Source organism: Nyctibius grandis, chromosome 8, assembly GCF_013368605.1.
Source record: "Nyctibius grandis isolate bNycGra1 chromosome 8, bNycGra1.pri, whole genome shotgun sequence".
Lineage (NCBI taxonomy): Eukaryota > Metazoa > Chordata > Aves > Nyctibiiformes > Nyctibiidae > Nyctibius > Nyctibius grandis.
The window spans coordinates 44,052,391-44,068,828 of record NC_090665.1 but is presented as its reverse complement, the minus strand read 5'-3'; the positions used below and the strand labels follow the sequence as shown (position 1 = coordinate 44,068,828).

The window sequence follows — 16,438 nt, the reverse complement described above, 5'->3', positions numbered from 1 at the left end:
GTGTCTGTTCCAGCTGATACTTTATTTCTTCAGTCCGTTGATTCTTTCCATATGAAGGCAACAAATACTTCCATCAGGTTGATATGGCTGTTTCTTTTCTTAGAAGTTAGATACCTTCAGAATGGTTTGAGCAACTGCATCTCTAAAATTTGCATAAATGAATCATCTATGTACTGTGGCTTTTCTGATGTTCAGTGTCTTTTTATTAGCTGATGATTAAACGTATTGCAATTTACTAATGAAGAGATGCATTTTGAAGAGCAAAGGTCAGGGCCAGATTTGAAGACTTCCATTGCCTGAAATGTCTAAAGTAATTTTAATCAGGGATTTTACTTGCCATCATCAAAGCACTTTTCCTTTCATGATTTGAAAAAGTCTTACTGCTGATGTTTATAATTATGGAACACCACCATCAAACCCTTTGCTCATCAAACTTCATTACAATGATTCATTTGACATGCAGTAATACTTGTAATGCAGAACAGAAACAGAGCTATTGATTTACCAGCAAATTCATTAAAATTGTGTAAGTATTATTGCCAATAGATACACAAGGAACATAAATTATTTTATTCTGGTTTTTGAGTTGCAGAGGGTCTGTCAAGGAATTCCATATAAAGCAGTGCAGAAAGCTAACATTTCTGTACGTTAGCAGATACTTCTGGAATAGCTTTTCATATGTCAAGAGTTTCTACTGTCGCATTTTGCTTAAGAAAGTATTTTGGTTGGTGCAGTCCTGTCTTGCAAGGAGACATATTTTATGACCTATAATGAAGTCAAGAATATGGTGAGTGACATATCAAGGCTGTTCTTTAGATACTAAATAGATTACGTAATGGGAAGGAAAAATCTTTTGCATTTTTTTGCATCACAAGTTTCAGGTTGATCCAGAAGCTACCGTGCATTTGGAACGTTTTGTGGGTATAAAGAACTCCTTAACCTTGTTTTTATTTATATTAAAATGATTCCAGAGGTGCAGGGCAGGACATTTGCTTGTGTTTTATCTCCAGACTGTTCTTTGTTTTATATCTCTTAGATTGCATAGTATGTTATACAGCACCTGCTCCAGCGGAGCTGCAATACTGATTGGTTCTTAACTGATGCCATCTGCCAGAAATGGTTACTGACTTTTGTGTTGTCATTAGTAAGTGCTGTGAGTTGTTGGTACCATGCAGGATGTAAAGCACCATCCTGTTACGCTGGTGGTGGAACTATCTGGAGAAATGTGAAGGCTGAATTGGGCTCCAGAGTGAGTTTGTCCCTGTGGGACTTCTCCAGTCAAGGTCAAATGTTTGAAGGGACTCCTGGTGCACTTAAACTGCGCTGAGTGTAAGGGCGCATTTTGTTCTTTGTGTGTTTTACTGCTTTCCCTGGATTTTTTTTTTTTTACTTTGCCATTTTCTGTAGGCAGCTCCATTTTGTGCTTATCATGGCTCTGCCAGATGCCACGCTAAGCGGTGTGCTCCTTTCCCCAGTACAGAGCATCTACTCCGCTGTTGTTTGGTTTACTTGCCTAGCCTCAGGCAGGATTTGTTTTTTTAATTACAAAGTTAATTTTTTTCTTTGGACACAATTCAAACAGCTAACAGTAATGCTCATATATCCCCTAATGCCTATGACAGGTTTTCTGTGTAAACAAAAATTGCATCTGTCCTCAGGGACTAACTTCTATGAGTGTGTATCATGAAACGCTGGCTATTTTTATAAGGTATGTAAATGAAAATGGAAAATACTGAGAGGCTGTCCTGGAATGTGAAAAGCTTATATTTCTGTCTGAACTTAGGTAAGCAAACCTGTCCTTGCCTTTAAAATCAGTTGATTTATTTGATTCAGGGCTTCGTTTTTGGCCAGTTGATAGTATATGATGCTTCACCTCAGTCTGTATCTAACAAAGACTCCAGTGAAATCACAGAACTTGAGCAGTCAGGAGTCACTTGAGTCTATGCGATAAGCAGCTAGAATGTGTAAGCTGAGTTACTCGTTGGTCCTAAAATTGAGTGTTTCTGTGAAAGGAACTGGAGTCAATTTGTGGGAAAGGAATTAGGAATTCCAAAACCCGTTTTGTTTCCTTTTTTCTCCCCCCTTTTTTCCTCAAATTTCTCATCTGTTTTTCCCAGGAATTTGAAAACAAATATGAATGGATCCTTTCTCCTTTCCTTCCTCTCCCCCTGGGCTGATAGGACATCCGTGATACCAAGTTCAGTGTCCTGTGGGAAAAGGAAGACCATCGCACATTTCCTGGCCAAGACAGTCTACAGGAATCAGAGATCACACAGAGCTTATTCTGACTGTATGGATGTGACATACATTTGTCAGTATTAGAAATGGAGCTGAATCCCCAGCTGATGTGAATTGTGGGATCTATGTGAATCTCATGGTTCTGCATATACCTTCAAGCAAAGGAGCTAGGAAGAAACTTTCCTTATGAAAAGGTTATTTCCTCATTTATAGTTTCAGGTTTCCATGGTTAAGGGGCATTTCATGCCTCACCAAAAGCCATACAGGCCAGTCCTTCCCCGAACAGCCACTGTAGCTGTTTCCATTCATTGTCCAGGCTTTGCCTGCATACCTACACCCCATAACATTTGATGCAGGGGCAGAGCAAGTCAGCGTAACTTATTTCCCTTTCCTCAATTGCGTGAAGCAGCTACATGATTTTTTCATCTGTCAGTTGTTAAGCATTTAAGTGCAATATTCTAAGAGATGCATCTTTGCCAAACATCATGTCTTCCTCTTCTCTGTTTATCTAGTTATTTAAAGAAGTAAAAGGGAATCTTCTCCCATTAGTCTCTCACTGCTCTTGTAGAGCAAGGTATGTCAGGAAACATGTTTCATGCAGTCTCCTTGCCCACCCCATGCTTGGATGCTGAAAAATTATTGAAACAATTTTTTGAAAAGCGGAAGGACTTGGTGGATCCATTTAGCCTATGGATGGACCATTTAGCTTAGCTAAGATGATGTCTGCTTTTAGACTGAAAGCACTCTTTAGTCCCTATCAAGGATGTGACAGATCAAATCCTGCCTCCTTCAGCTACACGGTGTTTGCCTAAACATACACCGTTAGGCCCTCATTTGTGTAAATCACTGTATTCATTCACTAAAGAGTCTTGACCGGAGTAAAGGGAGTTTTGATGATTTGCATGAACTGAGAACCTGCCCCATGATCTCCTTGCAGTAGGATTTGACTGTGCTGTGCATGCGTGCCTGTAAATGGAGGACAAGTTAGGCACCAGCAGCAATCATGAGGATCTGTATTCTGGTCAGCCAGCGGGATCCACAGAACCATCGTGGGCAGGTCAGGCAGTCATTCACACAGCACGGCATGAGAGCGGCTGGACAGACAGTATTTTCTTCCCAAGATTTTTTTCTAAACTTTACAGGTTTTCCAAGAATATCCCTTCCATGTGTACAGTCATTGCTCCTGAGGTGCATAAATGTCTCTGATTCTACTAGGAGACAGATGACTATTTTGGTGATGTTTCAGCTCTTTTAAAGAGCCCGTGGATAGGAGCAGAGGTGTTCATGGGGGCACTGGGCCTCAGGGTTCTGGCACAGGATAAATTACTAGAGAGTAACAAATCACTATGTGTCAGTTGCTCAGTTGTGAGTAACCATATGCACACTCTTACCCTGCAGCACCTCCTTGTCAATGAAAGGTACTTGAGCTCTCTTGTCCTGAAGGAAAGCTACCTTAAATTAGGTTACACTTACTTGAGGAAAGTGCCTGTAACAAGACAGTATGAAGTGGTTGGTAAGTAGTAACTTGCCACCTTGCAGAAGTTTATCTGTGTGGCAGAATTCTGGATCTCTGAGTTTCTCAGTTTCCTTTTACTTTAAATACAGCATTTTTTTTCCCAGTTCGCAAAGAAATAAAAATCAACTTAATCTTCTTCATCTGTTTCTGACTTCAGAAGGTGTTGGTATCTCCCTCTTACTTTCCTTGGAAGTTCAAAAATACTCTTGTTGCTCCACTGAAGAAATATCCTTCCTTAGAGAATTTCTGGTAGAATAAAAATTTGGAAATTTAATTTCCACTCTCTCCTGAACCACAGCATTCCCCTCAGAAAAATCGTCCTTCTTTTCCTTCTCTGAGTGCTCAAAAAGAAGGAGAAAAAATTAGCAAGTCCCCCTTAGGTGTGGGCTTTATTAACTTGATTGGCTAATTTCCTTATGGTCTTTCTCCAGAAGAATGTAGGACCTGAAACTCAGTGTTGATCCCAGAATCACACAAGTCCTCTAAACTGGATGAAGTGGAAGGAGAGGAACTGAGATGGGAAGAGGGGTGTCCTCCTTTTAAAGCAAGTATTTTGTATCAGCTGTTTTTGTTCCCTGAGCACTACCAAATAAATCCAGCAGAGACATCTGGAGAAAGCTCTTTTCCCACCTGCCCTAATGCCAGCAGTTTTGAAGATCTCTATACTTACTCCTGGTCAAAGACTGTGTTTCAGTGAGGCTGAGATGCTTTGCTTTCTTCTTAGCTAGAATCTAGAAAACTAAATGATTGATGGGAGGTTTGTGATTAGCAGCTCTGGCCTGGGTATATTCTTAGTCTCTGAACAGTCATGGAGCAGAACGTGTCCTGCAGCCATTCCTCCTCCCTATGAGGGTCTGCTAGCAGCAGTCATGTTGATGGGCACGGAGGCTACAGACATACCGTGTTCCCAAGGCAGGCCAGAGGGAGGGCTGTGCTGGTTTGCCTCCCTGGTGATGACAGACCTCGATGCCTTGCAAATAAGAGTGTGAGGGATGGGATGGGAGGGGTGGGATGACCCAAGAGGGAACAAGCTGGGGAAAGGGAGGGAGAAAGTGGTGACAGGGACTCCAGGGCTCTTCTTCTTTCCCTTCCTTTTGTCCCTTCCTATTGTTTTTTCCTGTGAATGCAACCGTGAAAATGTGAGTAGGCTACAACTTAAGGTGAATGGGAAATGACTGAAATCTGACACTACAAGAACATGTGTTAAGTTATTGTCTTAAGCTCGGCTTTCACATAGACTCAGATCGAGATTGAGCCTTGGGGCTAACTTCACTGTGCCCTATTTCTGGCTGCTGCTTGTCCTGAGCTATTATTTTGCCCTCATCAAAACCCTCATTCCCAGAAAGCGTTTCTCAACCTTTCTATCTTCTGAGCACTAAATCCAACTTACTTGCCCCAGAAAACCTCACTGAAATGTGTTCTGGTAAGGTTCTGACTACCTTTCCTTTTCACTAATTGGTAATCTGTTGAGGAATGGTCCTTGCAGCACACAAGGCAATGCAGTCTAAGCTAATTTGCCAAAAATGAAGACAGATTGTAAAAGGTATAGAAACCTACTCTAAAGAGCTTACTTTCTCCCTTTTCTTCTGCCTTTGCATCAGTTTATTTGTGATAGGAGGCATGTCTGTGGGAGACACTTGCATTGACAATTCCCTGAGATGCTTCTGAAGATCCTTCCCTCTGCTTTAAAATTTACTGTCAAGGTTTCTCCTGTCTGGCAGTGACAGCAGAGGCGTAGGAGGTTCAGAGTTCAGGCTTAGCTCCAGTGAGTATCCCAAAATATATATATACATATATATATATGCAATTCTGGAGCCTGTTTGAATTATCCAGACTTCTTCCTGACAAAGATCATGCAATCCCCTGTGTGCTCTCTGGCTATATTTTAAAGATACTTTTTTGTGGAGGCCTTATATTAGGTCTTGCCAGCAAATACATAAAACATTGCAATGGGGGTGGCCAGACAGCAACACTTTGACAGTAACTTCTCTATATGGGGTGATTGTATGGTGCTGTAGAACTTGGGTGTCTCTCAGCCTTTAATATATATTTATTTTATTAGTATCCCTATGAGATACAGAAGTGCTGTTACTCCCATTTTACCAGAAAGGCATAAAGTGCAGGCTGAATTCAGTGACTTGCCCGAGGGCCATCCAAAATATGAGTTATCAGCTCCAACATTTCGGTCTTTGCTCTAATCCAAGGACCATCCTTCCTTCCAGGCCTTCAAGTGGACATAGGCAACACAGCCATTGAAGATAAATCATACACTGTTGGAGGAAAACCTGGAAGTGCCCTAACCTTACCCTAATTAAGGTGTCCTAAGAAAACAACAATAAAAGACATCAGCTGCAATGGAAGTGTTGAGCTTGATAAGGAGGCCTGCAAGATTCAGACAGTAAAGGGTCATTTTTCAAAATGCATGGAATATATGGGAGATTAGTTCCATTAAACCCTGAAGGCGTATCAGTTCTATCAGTCATTTTTGTTAGCTGGCCACACTAATGGCTTCTGCATCGAAGTGATCCAGTAAAACTGAGAGGAATTTGTCAGGTTTATTTCATGTTGCTGGAATTTGTCTAAGATGGTGTTTGTACTGAACAGTTACATTTACAGAACCTGCAGTTTGGAAAATCTGTGTTGCTTCTTGGTCTGCCTGTTCTGTAGCGCGTAATCCACTAATACAGAGGTGGTTTCTCGCTCCTGTAATCTGACATGAATTAAAGTGATCATAAGGTGGGTTTCTGTTTTCTTCTGTTTTGTTCTTCCTATAGAGGAGTGCAGTCTTCCTGCATTGCGGATAGCAGCTGTTGTTAAAAAGCTAATTTGCAAAAATAGTGCTTAGTTCTCTTGTGAGTGCATGTGTACTTACTTTGTATAAGCAGGTCCTCTGTTTGCTATTTAGATTAAGAACTGGTATCCTAACAGCTAGTAACCATCCCGGCACATCCAGAAGGCACTGACTGCAGCGGAACACACAGCTTGCTAGGTGTCAGGAGCACTTTCTGTAGTGCCCGAGGCTCTCGTGGACATTGCCTACCAAAATCTGACTGTTGATTTGCTTATGAGACTTGTCAAGTTCAAAGCATGAGTTAGTATGGCAACAGTACTGATGCATCCATGGAAATTCTGGCTCCATTAGCTTTGGCTAAGAATTGTGACTATTTTTTAAGATTTTAATAACGTTTGGGGGATTAGCAGTCATTTTTCTCCACATAAAGTATCTTTTAAAAAAAGTATTGACAATGTTAAAAAAAATCTTGGTTTCTGCTGAACTTCAACTGAGTTAATAAAAAAGAAATAAATCTTCTGACTTATCTAAACTACTAAAAAGTTGGCAAGATGAAAACCTAAGGAAAAATAAGTAATTTCTGGCAGGATGCTCTCTTTTTGTTTTACATTTTGTTACATTTATCTAAGAGTCCATTGTTGCTACTTCTTTCAATAAAAGGCAGCTGTCATACAAACCATACTCTGATTGCTGAGCCAATCTGTAATTTTAATGAAAGGATTAGATTCAGGTAAATCCATTAAATTTACTCAGAATAATAGCCTGATAATGTTTAAGGGCTGCCTTGACTGACTGTAAACTTTTCTTCCAGCATTCTTCTTAACAACCTCAAGCACTAAACCAGTAGAGAGGAAGAATTAAAGAAAAAAGCATGTTGGTAATGACTGTTGTTGCTGTATAATTAACACAGATTTTGTCTTGCAGTTGTTTTTGCACAGTTCTGTTTGAATAAACACAAACGCTTTAATAGAGGATCGTTAGAAACTTTCAGCAATGAAATGCTCAGAAATGTCCGTGGCACACTGTTCATTCATGGGAAGTCACAGCCCCTCTGCTAAACCCTATGAACTACATGTAAAAGTGCGTTGTTTTGTTTAAACTGAGGTCCCATCATTGATTTCCGTGTACGTCACATTGCAATAAAACTGTGGCCTTCAGTCTCTTCTGAAAGCATCACTGTTAGGGAGTTACACAATAGACGTTAAAACTTGATGGCTGGAGAACAAGATGTAACATGCCTTAGAGGGTCAGGGTCATAGTAAGTGCCAGCTTTTAGACGTAATGTTTTCCTGGCAAGACAGCAAGACTTGCCATCCTTTTGGACTAGGAGGAGAAGGGACATTTATAGGTAGAGCTGAGCTTATCCTTGCAAGAACAGTGCATCCTTTAGGGCTAGGAATGGTGTATTTCTACATGAGCACAACCTGCTGGCCAGCTGCACAGAGAGGTTACAGGGAGGTGAATTAATGGTACTGGGATGTGACCAAAGTTCTGTGATGGGTGGAAGTGCCGCAGGGAAAATAGTGGCACTTAAAATAGGTACAATGAAGGTGTAAAACTCAAGAGTGAAATCCCAATACCCATACTTCTTTCCGATTTGGTTGTTTCTTAGGTAGAAAGTTCATAGACTTCAAAGAAGATTTTGGCTGCAAGGTCCGGATTTGATTCACAAAGTATTTTAAATTATTGTTCATAATAATTCATAATTCAGTTTCTAATAAAAACATGGATGATTAAGTCTGGGAGAGCTCAGAATTTAGTCCTCGATTCTGCCTCACGTTCTTGTCTTTCAGAGGGAACTTTGTCCAGTATTCCTTATTATAAAAATTCATTACCAATATAAATCTCATCCCCAGATGTTTGCATATCTCTGAAAAAATACAGATGTCTGAGAAATCATGTTTGATTTTATAAAGATCACTTTTCCCTTAGTACAAACCTAACTGCTGGAACTGAAGCAATTCTTCTAGGGTCCTCTAAATAGGAGAAAACTTTTTTACTTAAAACTTTAACAGTCAAGGAAGCAGTTACAGCAGGATGGAGATAATGAAACACAATGAAGATACTAAGAACAGATGTGACTGTGCTTCAGCAGCATCCTGTAAGCTGTCGGGTACCACTTAGTGGAGAGAGTGGCTACATCTGTGTGGTTTGTTTGTTCTAAGAACAAAGAATGTATTTCAAGCAAATGTACCATATTTATTCTAGCAAAAACAAATACTGAACTTAATTTTTGTTTTATTATTTATTTTATCAGTTCACTTTTTTTTTTGTTTAAAATATGTTATTTTTCAAATGCATTATCCCTTTGTATCCCTCCTGTTCCGTACGTTTAAGTTGTCTGGGGGCAAGGCTTGTCTGTCTTGTTCTGTATTTGCGTATTGCTAGTGAAAGGAAATTTACTCTGGGACTTGAGATTTCAGGCACTATGGCAATATGAATAATGAACAAGTACGCAGCTTCCTGTCTCCTTACCCCAGGTGATCATGTCACTGTATTGCTATGACAAACAACTCTGTATATGATATGGTGCAAACTGGGAAACTGGCCTCAAAATAGCTTTGTGTCTTGTGCTGAAATCCCATACTGACAGGCCATGCTGAATTTAGAGTGCTAGGTTATTAAAAATACAGGGTTTCTAAGCAACACTGTTTGTAGAAGGAACACTTCTTGTTCCCAGTTTTGCCTTTGACTGCTGTATCTATAAAATAGCTTAAACCAACAGTATTGAGGAGGTTTCAGTGTTGCAAAAACGATTAATTTTGATGCTAATGAAATGGGGCCCTGCTGCCTTCCTTGTGCTCCAGTGTACTTGCACTGCTTATAGGCAAGGTACAGGATCTTGCAACGAGTGGGTTGCTTTGAGCTTCTCTTTATTTTACAAAGCATATTGTTTAGGGTTGTTTTTGTGAACAGTAGTTCAGTGATCCATAAAATAATGTAAATTGTCTCGTAAGTTAGGAACTCGCAAAGGAAAACCTTGCATTGACTAAAATCCTAGTTTTAACTCAAATATAATATTCTAAAGAACAGAAGAATGTAGTACCACAAACTATGGAAAATGCTGTTTTACAGAGAAAACAAATTCTGCTTCTGTGTTGTGTATTTTCCCCCTTCTTCCAGATGATTTATGTAGTGACTTTCACAAGCCTCATGGCATTTTATTGAATTCCAAAGGAACTTTACTTATATAGAGATGTGTGCGATAGGATTAAAACTCAAGTATCTGTCATTTAAATGCTAATATCTCTGGATTAGGAGAACTTGGCAGTAATTACCAGACCCAGTGATGGTGCATACTGATTTGAGGTAATCGGTGGTGTTGAGTGCCCTACGCTGAGAGTAGAACCAACACTGTCTTATGTCAGGGTCAAAGCAAAGACAGTTATATTTTATAGAAATTGGCTATGGAAGACTTTGCATAGGATCCAAGTCCGTTTGCATAGGATAACTGTTTCTTAGACCCAGATGTTGGTGAAAGGCTCTTCAGTGCTGTCTGTGGAGAGTGGCTGGGCCCAGTGCAGGCTGGCGGCAGGGTCGCAGCCTGCAGTCCTGTGAGAACTGCCCATCCTGCTGTGTTCTGGCCTTTCTTTCAGCTGTGCGGTGGTGAAGTCAGGGTGCTGCATACAAATGCATTTATAAAATCAGTATGTGATCATGTTTCTGAAAATCAAGTAAGAGTAAACTAATGTATGAGATCACTTAAGAAGGGTTCTGCAATCTTAAGCAGCTGAAAGAAAATGTTACCTGTTTTAATTCAAAACTATGATTTCAAAAGGGACAGCCTGGTTAGATTTTTCCTGATTTTGTTTCACAGATGAAATAAAATTCAGAATTGTGATTTGAAAGAAACAGCAGAACCATTTTCATGAATCAGTATCAAACTTACTAGAAGAGAATTTTGTTTCCCTGTATGTCTAGATTATTGTAATGGTATTAATCTCTACAGAGTGTCCTGAATCCATGCAGTATTCCCAAATGCTGATGTTTGTATTGGCACTTACATGTTTACAGATGTATGTGCAAATCCAGTCTTCTCCCTCCTGATTTTAAATTTAGGAAGCTGCTGTGACAGTTATTTCTCCTGCAGCCTGCAGAGACTTCCTTGTTTAATCCTTGCTGAGTTTACTGTCAGGTGCTGCATTTTGGCTAGACCTTGCTCTCTTTAGGCAGTTCATTGATGTCCAAGCAGAACGCATGCCAGCAGATTGTGGAATACAATTTGTAATACAAAAAAAGCCAGGAGGTGAAAGTTGTTGTTTCAGTGCACAAATTTCTTGGGCCTTTGTTTATTATGTATGCTGTAGTAACTAATTCCTCCAGGACAGTTTATATCTAGATTTGTCCAGCTTCAGTGGGAGCGTGTTGAGTGAGCACGGAACAGAACGCACAACACACAAGATCTAATCTAGCAATGGCATGTGCGCAAGGAAAACTTTGCCTTCATGCGTTGCCCCAGGGATTTCACTGGGCTCTGCCTGGGCACCCAGTTCTGCCTACATGGAATAAACGGCAAATAAGAGTCATGTGTCTGAAAGCAGCACAGAGCTGTCAGATGCTTGTTTTTAGCCAGACTTTACTATTTGTATAAACACTGTAAGCACTCTGTTGCAAAGCTTGGAAAACATTTTGCTCTGCCTTCTTTGTTTTGCTTTGATTTTATTTGCATGCATCATTTTACATGTGAAGAAATTAACGCAATATAACCAACCAGATTGCAAGAAGGTAGAATAAGGTTTTACAAGCAAAATTTGTTTCCTTGTCCTTTCTCTTCTGGAACACAATTTTGCCAAAAAACCCCCATTTAAACAGATACGGATCTGCTCATAACAAATGTTACAGAAAATAATCCAGATATCCCCTGGTTTGCGAATGTGGAGTCGCACGCACTGAAAATGCACTAGGCTCAAATGTTTACTTTAGACAATGATTCTGAACACTGGGAAGTTGTGTGTCTTACATACAAATATTAGTCTTTCATCTGTCTTCAGAACAAGCAAATATTGGGAGACGAACTTGCTCATACTTTCACTGCTGCTCGGGTGAAGTAGTTTAGACACTAAGGTACAAATTTGCTTTTGATGTTGGCTTGTTTTTCTGTATATCTTTGGGATAATAAATATGGAGAAAAGATACATTTATTATTAACTTCCTAGAGACTGACCATCTGATTTATGGCTTCAAAGTGTCTCCATTTAATCTGTCAAAACTGATTTTAAACTTCATTTGTCTTCTGGTTTTGGCAGCACTCTTTACCTTGAATTTGACTGTTTGACAGGCATTGTACCAGAATCACATTTTTAAAACATTTACAGTGCGCTGCAAAAGAAAGGTTCAGTTTGGTACATCTGCTTTCAATATTATGCATCTCTAAGAGTGAAAACAATTTGAGAGTTGGCATTGGGAATGTTCTTTTTGTAGCTGTGAGCACAGTATTTAGGTAACTTTTATAAGAACAGAGTAATAATTACAGAAAATGAATTGTCATTGAATAAAATTCTCCTGTGATTATCACCAATTACAGTTAACAGCTCCAGTGGCCTGCTGATTAGATGCAGAACATGGTTTCCCCAAACTGAAAGACAGGCCATTTCTCAAAATATTTTTTTAAAATTACTTTCAGAGAGAAACTGTGTTCCTGATCATGTGGCATTAACAGCCCTCCAGGCTTTGCACAGTGTAGACACCTCACAGCACAGGCTACCTCCTCCAGGAGAGCTGCGTCCCTGGAGCTGATAAAACTCTTCCTGCTCTCCCTTCGCCGTAAAGGAGCAGAGCCTCAACTTTGGGCTTCTCTCCAGACTCTGCCTTTCAGGCACTGACCACGGCTCCTTTCCTGACTCTGAGCTGTGGAGTTGGCATAGTGGGAAGACAGCACGTTGCAGGCAGAGGGGTGGTACAGCAAGAAGGAGGTAGGTACCAGGCAGTGAGCCCTACAATGAACAGCGTTTAAGTTCTGCCAGAGCGGTAAGAGAGAAATCTTCTCCAAGTACACGTATTACAAGTACACAGGGTTCCCCTGTAATCCCCATGTTTTTTAATCATAGCTGCACGGGCTTATTTTTGTCAGAACAGCCTTTCCTCATCTTGCGTTTTTTTTTCCAGCCCTGCTGTCACTGTATATTAGTTTTTTCCTGCACTAGTCTGGGTAATTATCAGCAGGGGAATATCACATAAGTAACAATCACGTAAGAGGATGTATTTGCAATAGAAACACAGGATAAGGGGGAGCTGGATGGATGTGCTGGCAGTGCGGGTAGATCAGCAAGGCATTACCTCAGGAATAGCCTGCAGAAAGGCCTAGAAGCGAAGTGAGGGCTGAGAGATCCAAGTCAGAGATGAAGCCTGTATTATGAAGACCTTGTGGTAGGGACTGTTCAAAGTACGAGTGAAAGGAAGAAGCAGACTGAAGGTGCAGCGGTCTGGTTTTTAGCTGCATGGAGCTACCTTTGATGACTTGTCATCCAGGAAGCAATATCAGAGACTGAATTTTTAAGTGGTGGTAGGCAGAGGCAGACAATACTCAGCAAAGGCAGTATGGTTATGTTTGGTTTTGTGATTAAGATTACCAGTGTGGAGGTGAAGAGGGAGGAGAGAAACAGAGAAAGGACTAAGCTCTTTGAAATGGAGAGGACATGAACAGGATCCATCCTCTGGACAGCTCAGGGAAGTAATAGCTTCTCCCTGTGCATTGCAGGGGTTGGTCATGATTCCTACTAGTTAGAACAAAATAACCTGGTGTTCATGTGTGCACTCACCAAATCGGAGGAGTCTGCTGGGGGTTGATACTCCTAGCTTGCATTCACCACGGACCTGCCTGGCGTGGTGTTGGGGGATTATTGCCTGCGTTCTCATCAATGTAAGGAAGGATTTAAGCAGTTTGTTTTTTTTCTGTTCGTGCCTGATGCTGAGCCTGGGGTTTTTATTCTTTCAATTATGCTCTGTAGCACTTGGAATGCTTAACAGAGCCCGGCACAGGCAGTGCATAGGGATGAGAGCACTGGAATAGAAAAATAAACAGTGGAAACCCACAGCTGAACTACCAGATGCTGGGGTTTGTCAAGAGTTTTTTTTATAAGAACACAAGGACTCTGACTGGGGTCATTATCCCCACCAGCCACTTGTCAGCGTAAGTCCCTCTTTCTTTTTTTTTTTCTTTTTTCTTTTTTTTCCTTTTTTTTCTTTTCCCTTCTATCTGCACTCCTCCATATAAATGTCCCTGTCCAACCACGACTGAAACGACTGATTAGCTGCTGCTTCTCTGGAACAGGAGATGCACAATGCCCACACACGCAGGGGTGTGCAGGCCACCATGTCACCTCTGGAGACATTGCTGCAACACAGGGCTTGCCTTAGACTATCGGAGAGCAGAGGGAAACATAGGTCACCAGCTGACAGGATGTTTAGGAGGAACTTGTTTTCCTTCTTTACTAAAAGTACTGATGTGAAAGTGTGAGGGGTTCCCTTAGCTCTGAGCGTGGGTGGCAGGGGCAGAACACAGTATGTATGTGTGTGTCAGCTCTCTCCCTGCCACTTTGCATAGTCTTGCCCTTCCTTCTCTCCTGCCAACCATTAACTGCTGGTCTTTACTACCACAACCTAGAGCCCAGAATTGCAGTTGTCTCTACTGCACGTGGAGAGGTTTGACATGCTGTGTTTGGCTCATGGTGCAGACAAAAGATGTAGAAACCTTAAGCTCCAGTTGTGCCAAGGCCACTGCTGCTGTGCTGAATGGCACTGGCTCATCATTCCTTTGTGCTCTGCTGCTTGTATCTGTCAGTCTCTTAGTCCGTGAACTTTGTGAGGCAGGAGTCATATTTTTGGTCATTCCTGTGCAGAATAAACTGCAATGGCATTATAATCCTTTGTTCTTTGGCAATATTATTCAATAAATAACAGGGCATGCTGTAGAACTGCATGGTTCTCACTATGTGTACAAAGAACGGTCCCCTCTCCAGTGTTGAGGAGAGGGGGAGCACAAGGTTCCCTCACAGCTCTGGCATGTCTTTGTGTTTTAGACAACCACTACCTGTGTCTCAGAAGTAAAAGCTGGGGATAGCTCCTTTGCTGTGGCTGCACCTCAGTCAGGCAGGTGTGAGGAAAGAGGCCATGAATGATCCCGAGCAGACCACAGTAGTTCTGATGCTCTGGCCTCTGCTGGATGGATGTTCTGCAGCAAAGAAGATTAAGAAATATTGATGGGCATTAAAGGGAAAGCAAAACTGGAGTAGGCAGTACATGTGCCTGACAGGGACTGTATTGCATAGCAGTCTGAGCATCAAAGGTCTGAGTCCAGAAGGAAGGTCAAGAGAGATTCCTACCAAAGCCAGTAATTGTTTTCTTTTTTAGCTTGTTTATTTTCTATGCAGTTAGCAAAATGTGACTCTTCATTATGTGTAGTGTAACCAGTCATTAGCTGTATATACATGGCTGGGATTCAGTTACACAGAAACAAGATACTTTGCTTTTCCACACTGACTAAGAAGAGGAAAGTGCACTGACGTACAGGGGATGTAGACCTGAGCTTTGGGAAGCCACTTTTGCTCGTGCGGGACTAGTCGCTGCAGCACCCATACTGGTATTTCTGTAGGGCTTAGTGCTTTCTAAGCATATCCACTGAGGAAGTGCATGTGAACGACAGCACAGTGTCTGGGCTTGCCGTTGATCCAGACTCTGAGCAGTTTTGCCAGCCTAGCCCTGATCCCAGGCTAATACGGCCTCTGGAGACAGGTTTTCTTGCTGGGGGGGTGGAAGCACCCCCTGGTGTTACTCTGCAGCATGAGGACTTGGTAGCTCAAGTCATGCCATCTTAGAGATGCCTGCAGCATGCTCTGAGGTGGCCCAGCTTTGCTGTTGCCAGTCCCTTCTTTCCTTGCTTCTCTTTTTGGAAAACTATTGCTCATGAACTACGGTGCAAATAATGCATGATACTTGCTTCCATAATATTACAAGTAGTGATTTTGGAGCTGTGCTGCTCTCGTCTTTTCCCTCTTGCTGACTGCCAGGTTCCATGCAAATGAAGGGTTATGACAATGAGAAGGAAAAATTCCTTGTTTTTCTCTTTTTGGGAACTTCCAGAGGTTGCATTCCTCCCCCTTCATCTCAGCTAATTTCTTAGTCAGCGTGCAAAGGATCACATGGATTTCTGCCAGGTAAATACGGATTTTTGTGAGCCGCACTCCACTCTGTCGGCAGTCATTTTAGCTCTAAAAGGCCATGGCTTAGCGTGGGGCTCGGATGACACACAAGTTGAGCTTCCAGCTCCTTTATTTTTTAAATGGCTTCAGTTATTCCCTCTCTCCTGTCTTTTGCAAACCAGCCATAGGGTTTAGAAGTATTCTGCAGAATTGTGCTAAACCAAACAAGGCAAACCTAAGAAAGGCTTAATTAAAACAATAGAAATCTCACACTCACTGACTCTACTGCTGGAGCCCTTTTTGCCTGAAAACAAAAAATTCAAATGGCTGATTTTCCCCCCTCAGTTTCATAAGTGGTTACTGAGCTTCTGCAGTTGCTACATTCCTTAAAAAGTTGTTATTTCTTTTTTGGTCACACACTGGGGGACTCCATTGTTTTCAGTGGTGCCTATCGAGTTAGGCCCATCGACAGCAGAACTCATTCTGGGTCATTAAGTTTGGAGGCACAGTAGTGTAATTTGGTTCTATTTCTTAGCAAAGACTTGTATTAAAGTCACACACACACAAAACCAGAATAACCATCCTTCTCCCTTCCCCCAAACTGTGAGAGCGTTAAAGGACCCAGCCAGGCAGCCTCAGATAAAACATTAAGAATCTGCTGGCTGAACAAGACTTACTATTCCGATGTTACAGCAGAATAATAATGATAAAAAAAAATGTGGAGAGCTGTGTTTATGCACCTATCAGGAAGAAGTA

The 16,438-nt window shown here is 41.4% G+C and overlaps 1 protein-coding gene across 1 annotated transcript in view; it reads left to right on the top strand.

Moving 5' to 3' along the window:
- GLIS1 (GLIS family zinc finger 1) overlaps positions 1–16,438 on the top strand; it is a 205,280-nt gene that overhangs the window by 63,931 nt on the left and 124,911 nt on the right. The gene's annotated exons all lie outside the window — the stretch shown is intronic.